Source organism: Pelodiscus sinensis, chromosome 1, assembly GCF_052426305.1.
Source record: "Pelodiscus sinensis isolate ZL-2025 chromosome 1, ASM5242630v1, whole genome shotgun sequence".
Classification (NCBI taxonomy): domain Eukaryota; kingdom Metazoa; phylum Chordata; order Testudines; family Trionychidae; genus Pelodiscus; species Pelodiscus sinensis.
In genome coordinates, this window is record NC_143052.1 from 289701656 (window position 1) to 289715443 (window position 13788).

The window sequence follows — 13788 nt, forward strand, 5'->3', positions numbered from 1 at the left end:
TGTTCATAATCAATTTCTTAGGCTAGTGATAGTGTAAGGTCAGCAAATAAAAGTTAAGTTAAAATTATGAATACAGTACTTTAGTAGTTTGTGTGTAGAAGATGAACAGTTTGATAGTAGTCTTCAGCACTGGCCATTTGCAGGCTTCTGAGTTTGTTTGTGAGTTGTCCAAATATATCCTTCACAGCAGCTTTTTCTTTTGTTTTGGGTCAGTTTTTAATAGTCTAAGAAAATCAAGCCTTTTATCTATTTGGGATTACTTATTTTAAAAAATTAAAAATCATTCCTCCCTGTTCAGTTCAAATAAATAAGAATTATGTTTTGGAAGAAATGTTTGTGTGTTGAAAAATATTAGCCTGGCAGATGATAGTTACTTTGCACTTTGAATGGTGTTATCTGAGATTGCTGGTCTTTTTCAGGATTTACTTAAGTGCCATTATATATAATACAGACAACGTCTTTGCGGAGTCATTAAATTACTTTTTCCTGAAACAAAAATAATGACCTTTTAATAATGTGTTTGCGAAATACTCATGAAACAAAGTGTAACTTCTCATATTCCAAAAAACAATGTGGAGTCCTGTGGCAAGTTAGGGCATATCTACACTGGGGAGTTATTTTGAAATAACTTATTTTGAAATAATAACTCCCGAAATAACTGTTTCAAAATAAGCTTTTTCCTCTTCACAATCAGAAGTTATTATTTCAAAATAAGAAGCCAGTTATGTCAATATAACGGGCTTGGTAGTGTGGATGCTCACCTTGGTATTTCAAAATAAGGGGAGTGGAAGGAGGCTCCTCAGGACTGGGGCTGGAGTGCACTGGCTGCTGGCCCCAGCCCCGTGGACTATAGAATAGTCGAGTAACCAATAAGAATTCATGAGATTAATTGATTATTCAGTTAACTGATATTTAACATCCCTAAAAAGCAGTGGAAATGTTGGTAATGCTGCTAGAAAATATTGACCTTCCAGGGTTCAACAGATTCTCTGTTTCAGCACAAGTCAGGTCCCAAGGGTGCCAGACTAGAAAGGTTCAACCTTTAGCTGTGTTCTTGTAAAGTACTCAGACTTTCATGATAAACATCACGAATCCTTCTGTTTTATCCTGCATCAGTAATACTCTGAGCCTCTCTGTAACTGCATTAAATGCTTCCGTTGAGGCCTCACAGAGCCCAGACTTACAAGAACCACGAAACGGAAAATTATCCAGTCTCTGATATAATTGCCCATTGTCCAAATGTATTGAAAGGAGACCCTTCATAGAGATTAATCAGCCCGCAGCTTTATTTTTAAATTGGACTATCCAGCAAATGAAAGTGCACAGTGCCAGCAATTCCATGAAGCTTCATTTTCTTGCCTTGGATCTTAGCATCCAGCTCTCCCCCTGATAGAGGATGGTTAATGTAGTCTATAAGAGAGAGGTGTTGGCTCTCTGCTACATGAACCATAGAAGCCCCGAACATGCCCAGTCTCTTCCCCTATATCTCCCATTCTGTTCTTTTAACCATCACCTCGTTTTTAAATCCTTTACCAGCCCATTAATTTTGTTACTAGATGCCCTCTCTATGGAGTACTTGCACTGAACATCTTCTCCCACACTCACAGAAGAGTTTGCGATAGATAGCCTAATAATCCTTCCTCCTCACCATAACAGGTTGTCTCTGACACCCATTGTGGGGAAGGCGAACCTCCCCCCTCCCCCCCACACACTCTACTGAAACCAATTTGGTGGTGAGGGAACAATTCCTTCCCAGCCCCCTTTAAAAGGAGCAACTATCAAAATGCCCACTGCAGCTCCTATCCCAACCTGATATTTGCACCTTGAGAGGGGGGAGGGTGGGTGTTGTCTTGCTAGCTGTATGGCAAAAGGGTTTCTAACAGCTGAATTTGCCCATTTGAGAGCCTTCCTCCCTTAGGTTCCTGGGGATGTCAGCATTTCCATGCTGACCCCCCATTTTTTTACTGCAATTTCTGACTTTGTTGCTTCCCACACACACATACACACCTAAAAAGCACTGCTACCTTCCTTCAGAAAGCCCTAACAATGTCCCCACTCCTCCTGGCAGTGCAGTGTGGTCATACAGAACAGGGACTTGACAATTTCAGTGCTAGACAGGAAACTGAGTCACAGCTTTGGGAAGCCTTCTCAAAATAATAACAGTTGAAAGGAAAAATCCAAGGGTATGTCTACACTACAGCACTAATTCGAATTAGTTAATTCAAACTAAGCTAATTCAAACTAGTGCATCCAGACCTAAAAACTCATTCGAATTAGCGTTTTGCTAATTCGAACTAGCATGTCCACATTGAGTGGACTCTGAACCGAAGTTAAGGATGGCCGGAACAGGTGCCGGCAGGGCATCAGGTTAGGACTTTGAGCGTGGAGCTGCTGCCTCAGGCTAGCCGAGGGCAGTGCTTAAAAGGACCTGACCCCCACCCCGGACAGACAGTTCTCAGGGTTCCCCACTTGCTTGTCTACTTCGATGAGGGACAGCAAAGCAGTCCTGTCTTGGAGTGCCCTGAGTGCTCGCACTCGGCACATCACAGCACTCGGCCATCAGCCCGGCTGCACTTGCCGCAGGCTGCCATCTGGGTGGGTCAATCGGGGGGCTGTTAGGATCCAGGAGACCCTGCAGGAGAGCTTCCACCCTGAGGAGCCCGCAGAGCCACCCCAGTCCTCCCCATCGGGGGCTCGTGCCCCATTCCTCCCACACCTCCTTCCACTTACCCCTCCCTAGCCCCCCTTCCTGATGTAAAAAATAAAGGACACATGTGTTCAAAAATAGAAACTCTTTATTTAACAAAACTGGGGGAGAGGGGGATTAACCTCTGGGGAGACTGGGAAAAGGAGGTGGGAGAGGGGAAGAGAGAGGGTGGAAGAGGGGAGGGGGAAACCTGGGAGGAGGGAGCTGGAAGGGGGAAGCCAGGGGAAGAAGGAGGGGGGAAGTATAAAACTATGGTACGCCATATCTTCAGTACTGTGTACAGATGTGGTTTCCTCACCTCAAAAGATATGTTTTGGCCTTGGAAAGGGTTCAGAAAAGGACAGCTAAAATGATCAGGGGTTTGGAACAGGTCCCATATGAAGAGAGGCTAAAGAGACTGGGACTTTTCAGCTTAGAAAAAAGGAGACTGAGGGGGGATATGATAGAGGTCTATAAAATCATGAGTGGTATGTAGAGGGTGCATAAAGAAAAGTTCTTCATTAGTTCCCATAATAGAAGGACTAGAGGACCTCAAATGAAATGAATGTGTAGCAGGCTTCAAACTAATGAAAGAAAGATCTTCTTCACAAACCAAATAGTCAACCTGTGGAACTCCTTGCCACAGGAGGCTGTGAAGGCTAGAACTATAACAGAGTTTAAAGAGAAGTTAGATAAAGTCATGGAGGTTGGGTCCATGGAGTGCTATTAGCCAGGGGGTAAGAACGGTGTCCCTGGCCTCTGTTTGTGGAAGGCTGGAGATGGATGGCATGAGACAAATGGCTTGGTCATTGTTTTCGGTCCATCCCTTCCGGGGTAGCTGGTGTTGGCTGCTGTCGGCATACAGGCTACTGGGCTAGATGGACCTTTGGTCTGACCCAGTATGGCCGTTCTTATGTCCTTATGTTCTAAGCTTAGGGCTCAGGGTCGGGGGTCTTATTGGACCACCTTGATTTTCATGCAAACCTGCTCCTGGATTCCAGGCTGGCAGCTATCCTGCCCTAGACGGCCACTTTCTTGTGACTAGTATGGAGGTCATGGACGTTGGAGGCCTCCCTCCAAACCTGGATGAGGTCCATGATCTCTGCACTAGACCAGGCGGACGCCCGCCTCTTGCGGGCCCGGGCAGGCTCCAGCCTCTTGCGGTCCAGCATTGCAGCCTGGTCCTGGGAAGAGGCGGAGGGCTGGGTGGCAGCGGGTGGCTGGCTCATGCCATGCCAGGTGCAGGGTCTGCTGGCTGGGTGCTGGCAGGCTTGCACCTGGCACAAGCACTGTAGCCAGACCGTGCCCCTTTAAGGGCTCCGGGGTTGGGGGGGTGCAGAAGAGTTTCCCTCGTTTGGCCCAGAGTGGCCACCAGGGCAAGCTGGGAAGGGCTAGCCTCCCACTAGTTCAAATTAAGTGGCTAAACAGCCCTTTATTTGAACTACTTAATTCGAACTAGGCGTTAGTCCTCGTAGAATGAGGTTTACCTAGTTCGAATTAAGCGGTTTGTATGTGTAGCGCCTATGAACTAACGGCTGTTAGTTCGAATTAACTTTGTACTGTAGACATACCCCAAGAGATCAAAATGGTCGGAGTGCCCTGTAGTAAACAGCATTGCAGTGCACCAGGATCATTCTGATTGTGCGATCAAACAACAAAATGTAACCAAGTAGCTTTCTGTAATATGGTCATTAACTGACTCTCCTCGAAGCTAGAGATGTAAAAGGTTAACCAGTTATCTCATAAGCATTGACCTTACCATCATGCTTACATGGTAACTGGTTAACTGGAGGACCAGTTGCAGGTGGGAGGGCTGTGGCCCTGCTAGCAAGCCTCGGCCAACCGAAGCAGTGCCGTACCCACCGCACGGCGAGAGCTGAATCCTGGCCAGCCAGAGCAATCTCCTGCCATGGGCATTGTGTGGCGCGGTGGGATGCCAGCTGGCTGCAGAAGTCTCCTGACTGTGGAAGGCTGAGCTGGAGGACCCCCCTGCCTGTGGCTGGCTAGCCAGACCCTAACCACCCTTTTAACCAATTAAATAAATACAATTATATCGTTTAACAGGTTAACTAGGAAATGGATATTTACATCCCTCCTCAAATCTAGGGCATGAACTACAAAGAGGATAGGTCATGTGCAGCATTCATATTTTTGCCAGAGTATCTATGGAACTTTCCAGCAAAGTGCTCATTAAAACCCTGCAGATCCTTTGGCCAAATGCTTGTATTTTTGTGTTACAGCAGCATAGAAGATTTACCTGGCATTGCTCAGGTCTTTAACTCAATCATTGCTCTGGGGTGGGGACAGGAGATGAGGGTTTCACTATACAGGCTGCCCTGGGGAGACAGCAGGGCTGGATTACCCAATAGGCAGACTAAGCACGTACTTAGGGCACCAGCAAAGCAGGAGCTCCAAAAAAAAAGAGAAGAGATTTGACGGTATACAGGCAGTTCCCGGGTTACGTACAAAATAGGGACTGTAGGTTTGTTCTTAAGTTGAATCTGTATGTAAGTCAGAACTGGCATCAGCCGCTGCTGAAACTGATCAGTTTCAACAGCCGCTGAATCTGGACACCAGTTCCACTTACATACAGATTCAAGATAAGAACACCAGGCGTCCCCAAGTCAGCTGCTGCTGAAACTGATCAGCAGCTGATTCCAGGAAGCCCAGGGCAGAGCAACTCTGCCTTGGGCTTCCTGTAGTCAACTGCTGGTCAGTTTCAGCAGCGGCTGACTTTGGGACGCCTGGGGCAGAGCAGCTCGGGTGCTGCTGGCTTGGTCCAGTAGCGTGGCTGCTCCTCAGAGCTACTGGACCAACCCAGCAGCACCCCAGCTGCTCTGCCCCAGGCATCCTGATTCAGCCGCTGCTGAAACTGATCAGCAGCTGAATCAGGACGCCTGGGGCAGAGCAGCTGGGGTGCTGCCGGGTTGGTCCAGTAGCGCCAAGAAGCGGTGCTGCGGGACCAACCGGCAGTGCCCCACCTGCTCTACCACAGGCCCCCGGCTTTGCTCCACGTCTCCCTGGTCTGCTGGGGGGGGGGGGCACTAGCTGCGTCCCCCCCAGCAGACCAGGGAGACATGGAGCAAAGCTGCGGAGGACCCGGGCCAAACAGTGGCGCTTCCAGATCAGCGCCGCGGTCCGGCCCGGGTCCTCCGGGGCTCTGCGCAGCGTCTCCCTGGTCTGCAGACCAGGGAGACGCTGAACAGAGCGGCGGAGCACCGGGGGCCGGACCCTCGCCGCTTCCAAGCTGATCTGGAAGCGGCGCGGATCCAGCCGGGTGCTCCGCCGCTCTGCGCAGCGTCTCCCTGGTCTGCAGACCAGGGAGACGCTGCACAGAGCGGCGGAGCACCGGGGGCCGGACCCTCGCCGCTTCCAAGCTGATCTGGAAGCGGCGCAGATCCAGCCGGGTGCTCCGCCGCTCTGCGCAGCGTCTCCCTGGTCTGCAGACCAGGGAGACGCTGCACAGAGCGGCGGAGCACCGGGGGCCGGACCCGCGCTGCTTTCAGATCAGCTGGAAGCGGCGCGGGTCCGGCCCCCGGTGCTCCGCCGCTCTGTGCAGCGTCTCCCTGGGCTGCAGACCAGGGAGACGCTGCGCAGAGCGGCGGAGCACCCGGCTGGACCCGCGCCGCTTCCAGATCAGCTGGAAGCGGCGAGGGTCCGGCCCCCGGTGCTCCGCCGCTCTGTTCAGCGTCTCCCTGGTCTGCAGACCAGGGAGACGCTGCGCAGAGCGGTGGAGCACCCGGCAGGACCCTCGCCGCTTCCAGCTGATCTAGAAGCGGCCGCGGGTCCAGCCACCGGTGCTCCGCCACTTTGCTCCCGTCTCCCTGGGCTGCTGGCGGAGCCAGCAGCCCAGGGAGACTTGGAGCAGCTTTTCTCGCCCCGGAGAAGGCGGGCGGCGGGCGGCGGGACCAGGCGTCCCGCTGCTCTAGTTCTCCGGGGCGAGAATCCCCGTTCGTAACTACGGATCCAACGTAAGTCGGATCCGCGTAACTCGGGGACTGCCTGTAGTATTGTTTTAATTTTGAATTACATATGGGGGGGCACCATCATCTTTTCAAGGCTTAGGGCCTCTAAAGGTCTTAATCCAGCCCTGGGAGAGAGGGCTCCCCAGAGAGACTGAAGAATGGAGAAAACTGATCTCCCTCTTGACAAGGGGGAACAGGCAGCAATGTTCCTGTATGAATGGATGGGAGAGCTGCAGCCCCCACCCCCACCTTCTTTGAATGGCACCTGGGAGTGGGAGGCGGGAGGCTGGACACTGGGGCAGTCCCAGACATGATGGGGGCAACCTCAGCCAGCTCCTTTCACCTACCTGGTGATTCTGTTTCTTTTCTGTATGGTTTTATGCATCCCCATTGTTGCCGGCAAGAGTGAGTCTCAGGTCCAGAACTGGGTTTTCAAAGTACAAAAAATGCTACACAGGTATCTGTCAAACACAGGCAGTTTATTTCCTGACAGCTATCAGCTGTGCCCCTTAATTAAAAGAACAACATGATAGGAAAAGCGGCATTTCTTACATCCCTTTGGTTAGCCGGGAACCCCATTTCGTCTGCGGGAGACTGTCTCAGCTTCCGAGGCACCGGTACCCAAATCCCATCGGTGAGATCCAAATTGCTGTGCTCTGGTGCAGCTTTAAACACTGTCTCTCTACTTTGTGGCAGTTTGGAGATTTCCAGGGGTTACTCATTGCTTGTTATAGTATGGCTCAGCTGTACTGCTTGTCCTTTTACTTTGTTTACATGATCAGTACATTTAGGTAAACAAGATTGTTATGTTCCTGCCCTTATCTACAATTTGTTCTTGCTACAATGGCGTATGTTCCTAGAGGCTTGCTTCTGGCTCATCAGTAGTAGGGAAAGGGGAGAAGGATGGGAAGGAGGGGGAAATGCAGGCCTCATCACACATACAGAGTTCTTCTGCAATTGACCCATACATTCCACCCCTCAGTGGTAGGGCACTGCACCTCACCCTGGTATGCCCCTTAATTACGGTGTCAGCCGTTCGAGGATGACCTGATGTTTTATTAAGGATGTGGATCTGATCCCACACTGTTTGTCATTTTGGCCCAAGGGAAAGAGTCCAATTTGGGGGAAACATTTTAGCCAAAACCTCAGATGCTGATACACTAGCTTGGCATAAACGTGGCTGACAGCTTCTTATGGCAGAGGCATTGAACTTGCATTCACGGACGGGGGGCAAACTGGGTGTCTGGTCACTCCAGGTAACAGGTGTAGTAGATACCACACATAAGCACCCCACATAATTAGTGAGTACCACAGTGATATGATTGAATATACCACCCATAACACACTCACCCACTGTATCAATTTCTATTCTACAAGGATCCAGAATATGGTGTTTAAGGGACACATCCATTCATTTCGGGGCATTTATACAAGCATGCCTCTCTTTGGATGTCAGTCTCCAGCTTCCGATTTAGCTTACAAGCTTGGATCCCGGGACGAGCCCCCATATTCCGATTGGGATGCATAGGAGTGGTAATGATGTCTTCCTGACAGGGGATAAGTGTGGTCCATAGGTGCTTGTCTGGGGGTATAAAGCAGCAAAAACAAAATGAAGAAAGATACACAGCAGCAATTGCTTAGGATATGTCTTTGGTAAATTAGCAAGTTGGGCTTGTGAAAGGGCGGGGGTGCTATTTCTAGTTCCTTAGCAACAATTCGTGTTTGGCCTTAAGAGGGCAGCTGGGTGTCTCTTTCTCATGCAGACTGTGGGGCACCTCGCAGGGCTGTAAACTTGAGTGTATTATGTGAAATTCCTAATAGTGGTATCCAGTTATGGCTTTCCATTTGATATCGTGCTGCCTAGCTTATAAACAGACAGGGCTGCTTTTTTGTATCCATCCTGTTTTCTCCAAGCTTCCTGTTAGCTGTTTTGGTTTCAGCTAGGCCTGCTAGGCCTTGTCTCTTTGCTCCAACTGAACAGCAGGTTTCTGGGGGGACAGCTTAGCCATAGACCATAGTTTAAGGTTTTACCTATATATCAAAGGGCTGCTGGCTACAGTGGGTTAAAAACCTGTTCCTACTCTTCCCTTCTCTTAACCTAGGGTTCTTTAACCCAACAGGTTAAATACAGCAATTTAAACATTTTTAGCTTACTTTGGAGCTGTCGGTAGAGCACTTGTACCAGTAGGAATGTTATAATAGATACACCCCACATAATTTTGCAAAACAACACCCAAATTCATTCCCATGGTATTCCATCCCCTGAGATAGCACTGCCCGTGACTATAGCTTTAACCTCCACTGCCTGGTTTATGGCCTTGGAATATTTGGTATTAGCCATGGTATGCCCTATCTGAGTGTATGCATTGGTGGGAGGGGCACTTCAGGTACTCCCTCACACACACAACAAAACCCCTCAACTAGCTGTAAGTTATGTTAAGAGGTAGCTGCATCCCAAATTTGGTGGTCTAGCTCTTACCATTTAGAAGGTGCTTTTCAACAGACAGACGGACAGACTTGCTTGCTCACAAACTTTCTCTGAAATATACAGTGGATACTTGAACAGCTGAGTGGAGCACTCACCTGTCTGTTGCAAATCATACTGGCTGAATTATGAGTGCTGGTAGCTAATTAGAGACAGTGATCAGCATTTATAGTTTTCTGGCTGTTGACTGGATCAAAGCTGTATCGTTATGCTACAAGGACATTGGAAAGCACGTCCACAAATTTCCCCTGCTATATTTTTCTCCGGTATGATTACTGAGATGTGAAAACTGAATAGGTCTTCAATACACATGGAAGTTAGGATCCACCTACATCTTCTTCTTCTTGTGTTCCACACATGTACAAGGGCCTGTATTTATACTATATGGTGTGGTCTTTGATCCCCCAACTGTATGTAACTGCCCTGTTCCTTTGACTGTCTGAAGTGGATTTACTTCTCACCTTACCTGAGCTTTCAGAAATAGTTGCCCTTTTTAACTGAGCCTTCTGAGCCACCTCTCTCCTCTACTATCAGAAGGTTGCTACAAAAGTGTAGCATCAGTAAAGTCCTTTCATGAACCAGATCCCTAGTGCTGGAATGTCACCACTTCTCTTCACCTCAGCATCCAGGTGTGTTGAAAGTAACTCAACAAGTTTAGGAACCCCTGATGGTAGGTTTTTCTCTGCCATAGTTGGAGTGTCCTGGACTTGGTTTGTGCCTTTCTATAGCATTTGCTCAAAATGGAGAACATCCTCAAGCAGTTCCAGATATCCCTCAAGCAGTTTCATATAGCCCTCTGCCTCTTTTGCTCCTTCATAATGCCTCTTCTCTGACCCCAAGTGCCTGATCTTAACATGGACCTTTCATATACAAGATCTCTCCCTTCCTTTGGTGGTGGTATAGAGAATGATACATTGAATGTCATTGCCACAGGAGCTGCAGAGGGAAGGACTGACTTTGTCTGCTCTGTAAGCAGACTCCCTCAGCATGTCCCTAGATGATTCCCAAATAATCTGTGCACCTACATGGGGAATACACCGAGATAATACAATCTGGCATCCCAGAGAAACCCTGCAATTTGGAGGGAGTGGGTGAGGAACAAGGACAAGGTTGGATTATTGAATTATTATAAGGTTACATCCAGCATTTATTACAAGTCCTTCACTTCACCTTTCTCAGAACATTTTAGAAATATCTGTGTTAGTGTCTTCTGCTCTCTCAAGCTTCTCTGTCACTCAAGAGACTTAAACCTGTTTTTCTCCTGAGTGACAGGAGAAACACCAAAGTATAGCATTGATTCTGGCCCTTTAATTGTATATTGTAAGTGCATTTAAGATGCTTATTTGCACATGCATTTCTCAAAAATAGGAAAAACTGTAGGTGAGTACTTCTCCCTGAGAATTAACCTCTACTAATTTACAGAAAGAAATATTAACAGTTCTTAGCATTTTAAAACTGCTCTTGTGAATGACAGCAGTTGCTCATATTCATAGTTGCAAGTATCTACTGGGCTAAGGTAGCACTGTAGTTCTAGGCTGTGTCTACATTGGCAAGATTTTACACAAAAGCGACTGCTTTTGCACAAAATCTTGCCGCCTGTCTACACTGGCCGTGAGTATTTGTGCAAGAACACTGATGTTCTACTGTATGAAATCAGTGCTTCTTGTGCAAATACTCTGACGCTCCCGCTCAGGGATAAGTCCTCTTGCGGAAGTGTTCTTGCGCAAGAGGCCAGTGTAGACAGGTAACATCAATTTCTTGCGCAAGAAAGCCTGATGGCTAAAATGGCCATCGGAGCTTTCTTGAGCAAGAGAGCATCTACACCTGCACGGATGCTTTTGCGCAAAAGTAAATCTTTTGCGCAAAGGCACATGCCAGTATAGACGCTCTCTTGTGCAAATACTTTTAATGGAAAAACTTTTCCGTTAAAAGTATTTGCGCAAAATCATGCCAGTGTAGACGCAGTCCTAGTGTCTCCAAAGAAAGATTTCAGTGCAGAAGTGTGTTGTATATCTGAAGTTGCAGGATCTGGATGTTGTATAGTGAGAGTCAAACTGAAATTTATGGTGAGAGTTGTGTATTGTTTTCATCTTTAATTTCTGTTAACTGAATAATAGGAATTAAGTGTTATTGCGGCTGTATTGAGCCCAGATATTAGAGACATATGGTAGGTGAAATAGTATCCTTTATTGGACCAGTTTCCACTGGAGAGAGAGACAGGCTTTCATTCTTATGCAGGACACTTCTTCAGGTCCGAGAAATGTTCTTTAAGAGTGTCACATTTAAATGGAGCAGATTGTTTAACGTAATTAGTTAACATATATTTCAATGAACCACTCAAGATGAAGAGGCTCTTTATTACCCTTCAGTAAAGGGGGAAAGGAAGAAGGTGCAGGGAGGCAGCTTGGGAGAGGGGCTGTTAGTGGGTTATACATTGTAATAAGCTATTACCTCACCCATCTTGTCTCTCTAATCGAATTAGCATTTTCAAAAGAGCTCCTTCAGAGAATTTTTAAAAATCTTGAGATTTGTTACATGTTGGAATCACTGCATATCTTTGTTAAATGAATAATGTAGCTACAAGCAATATCTAATCTTAAACATGGTAATACAGAATGTTGTATGTATCAATTGTTTGGATGTATTAGCACAGAACCATTTTTGGCCTAAGATGAATGGCAAGCCTTTGGGTGAGGGAGGAAACTGGCTAGCGTGCCTGCCCTCTCTATCCTTATTTCCAGAGTATAGAACAGATGAACATTCCCTGACAGCTGTTCTAAAATAAAAATTGTTGCAAGAACTTTCAGGTTCCTCTTCTCCACTTTTTTTCCAACAATCTCTTGGGTACTTACTTGCAGCAGTAAAGTGGAGTGGCAACACAGCTTCACAGTGTGGCATGAAAAAACTGGGGGGGAAAGGTCCTGCTCTGCAGCTAGATTTGAAATTGCACCACAGATCCCCCTTCCAACCTACGTTAGCTTGCTGTCTTTGAAAACCCAGAGGGTAGAACAAATGTTGTTCAAATTGAAGTTCATTAAGCAGGTGTCAGTTAAATAGTGATATCACATGTAAGGTAAGTAATGTATGCTTTCAGTGGGGTGGGATGGAGTGCACTTAGTGAATAATCTGCATTGGGTTACTATTCCAAATCCTAACCTTTATGGACAAAGTCAGAACAAAAGAGCTGCTGGTATTCTGGCAATTTCATAACACAATCTTATTGTCCGTCTAATCCCTGAAGTCTAACAAAACCCTGTTCCCATACACACCTACCAAAAATCCTATGAATTAAATCCCTGAAAAAGCCTCATCAAATTCATGTCTATGGTTGGTGGTGATGGTGAAAGATATATATTGTATTTTAATTCTGTTTTGAAGTAACTGTAATTTAGATGGAAACAGTAAACCCTCAGACAAATACATGTTGGACCTCCCTGGTCCAGCACCCTTGGGATCTGAACGGTCCCGAATGAGGGAATTTGCTGGATCCAGGAGTTCCTCAGCCACCGGCTTCCCAGGATACTGCCCCTTCCCTCTGGCTGTCTCCACTCTAGCCCGCTGCCACTGGGCTCCAGCCCTGCTGCTCTAGGGCTTGGGCTCGGCATGCTGCCACCAGCTGGCTGGGGCTGTCTGGGAACGTAGATCCCCATCTTCTGTGGCCCAATTCTGCATCACCCGGCCGAGGCTACTTGGGGACAGGGCTCTGCGGCTGCCCTGCTGCCGCGTCCCACCAGGGCTCCCCTGGGACAGAGCTCCATGGCTGCCCCGCTGCTGCCATGCTGGGACGGAGCTCCATGGAGATGGGACTTGCTAGTCCCACTGCTTCACTGCCCAGCCGGAGCGTCCCAGGGACATTGGCTCTGCCACAGCTGCCCTGCTATAGCTGCACCCAGACGGGGCTCCGCAGGGACAGGGCTTGAGGGGGATGGGGTTCACCAGTCTGATGGTAGGGCTCCCCTCTGCTGGATTCCCTGACTAGCATTCCCAGTGCCAGGGCTCGCTGGTCCAGCAACATCTGTGATCCTGTGGGACCATGGATGTTGCCGGACCAGAGAGTCCTGGGTTCAAGAGGTTCAATCTGTAGTTACACAGAGGCTTACGAGTAGCTGATTTGAATTTTTTTCTTCATTGGAGAATTAGAGAATATTAGATTCATTAGAGAATTTTATTAGGCAATGAATAAAATGTTCTCCAACGTTTTATATATAACCGTATGCCAGTTTGTTCTTAGGAAAAAAAATTCAGTCATTGTAATGTGCATTTAATAATTGTTGCATATGTTAATTATATTTATATTGGGTTTTTTGATCAAATACTCAAGAGAGAGTTTGATAGAAGATAGAGCCAAGTGCAGTACAACAAATGAGCCACAGTTTTCTTCACATAAGTCTGTCATTCCAACTACAGGCAGTCCCCGAGTTACGCGGATCCGACTTATGTCAGACCCGCGGTTACGAATGGGGCTTTTCTCACCCCGGAGGACGGGAGCGGCGAGACGTCCAGATGCGCCGCGGTCCCTCCGCCCGCGCCCTCCGGGGCGAGAAAAGCTGCTCCGCGTCTTCCTGGTCTGCTGGGGGGGGGGGGGGGCTCGCGGCATGTCTGGGCTGTCCCGCTGCCTGCGTGCTCCACGGCTTTGCTCCGCATCTCCCTGG

The 13788-nt window shown here is 48.0% G+C and overlaps 1 protein-coding gene across 4 annotated transcripts in view; it reads left to right on the forward strand.

Annotated features, from left to right (window-relative positions):
• Positions 1-13788, forward strand: part of DGKH (diacylglycerol kinase eta) — a 267641-nt gene that overhangs the window by 235241 nt on the left and 18612 nt on the right. The window lies entirely within an intron of this gene.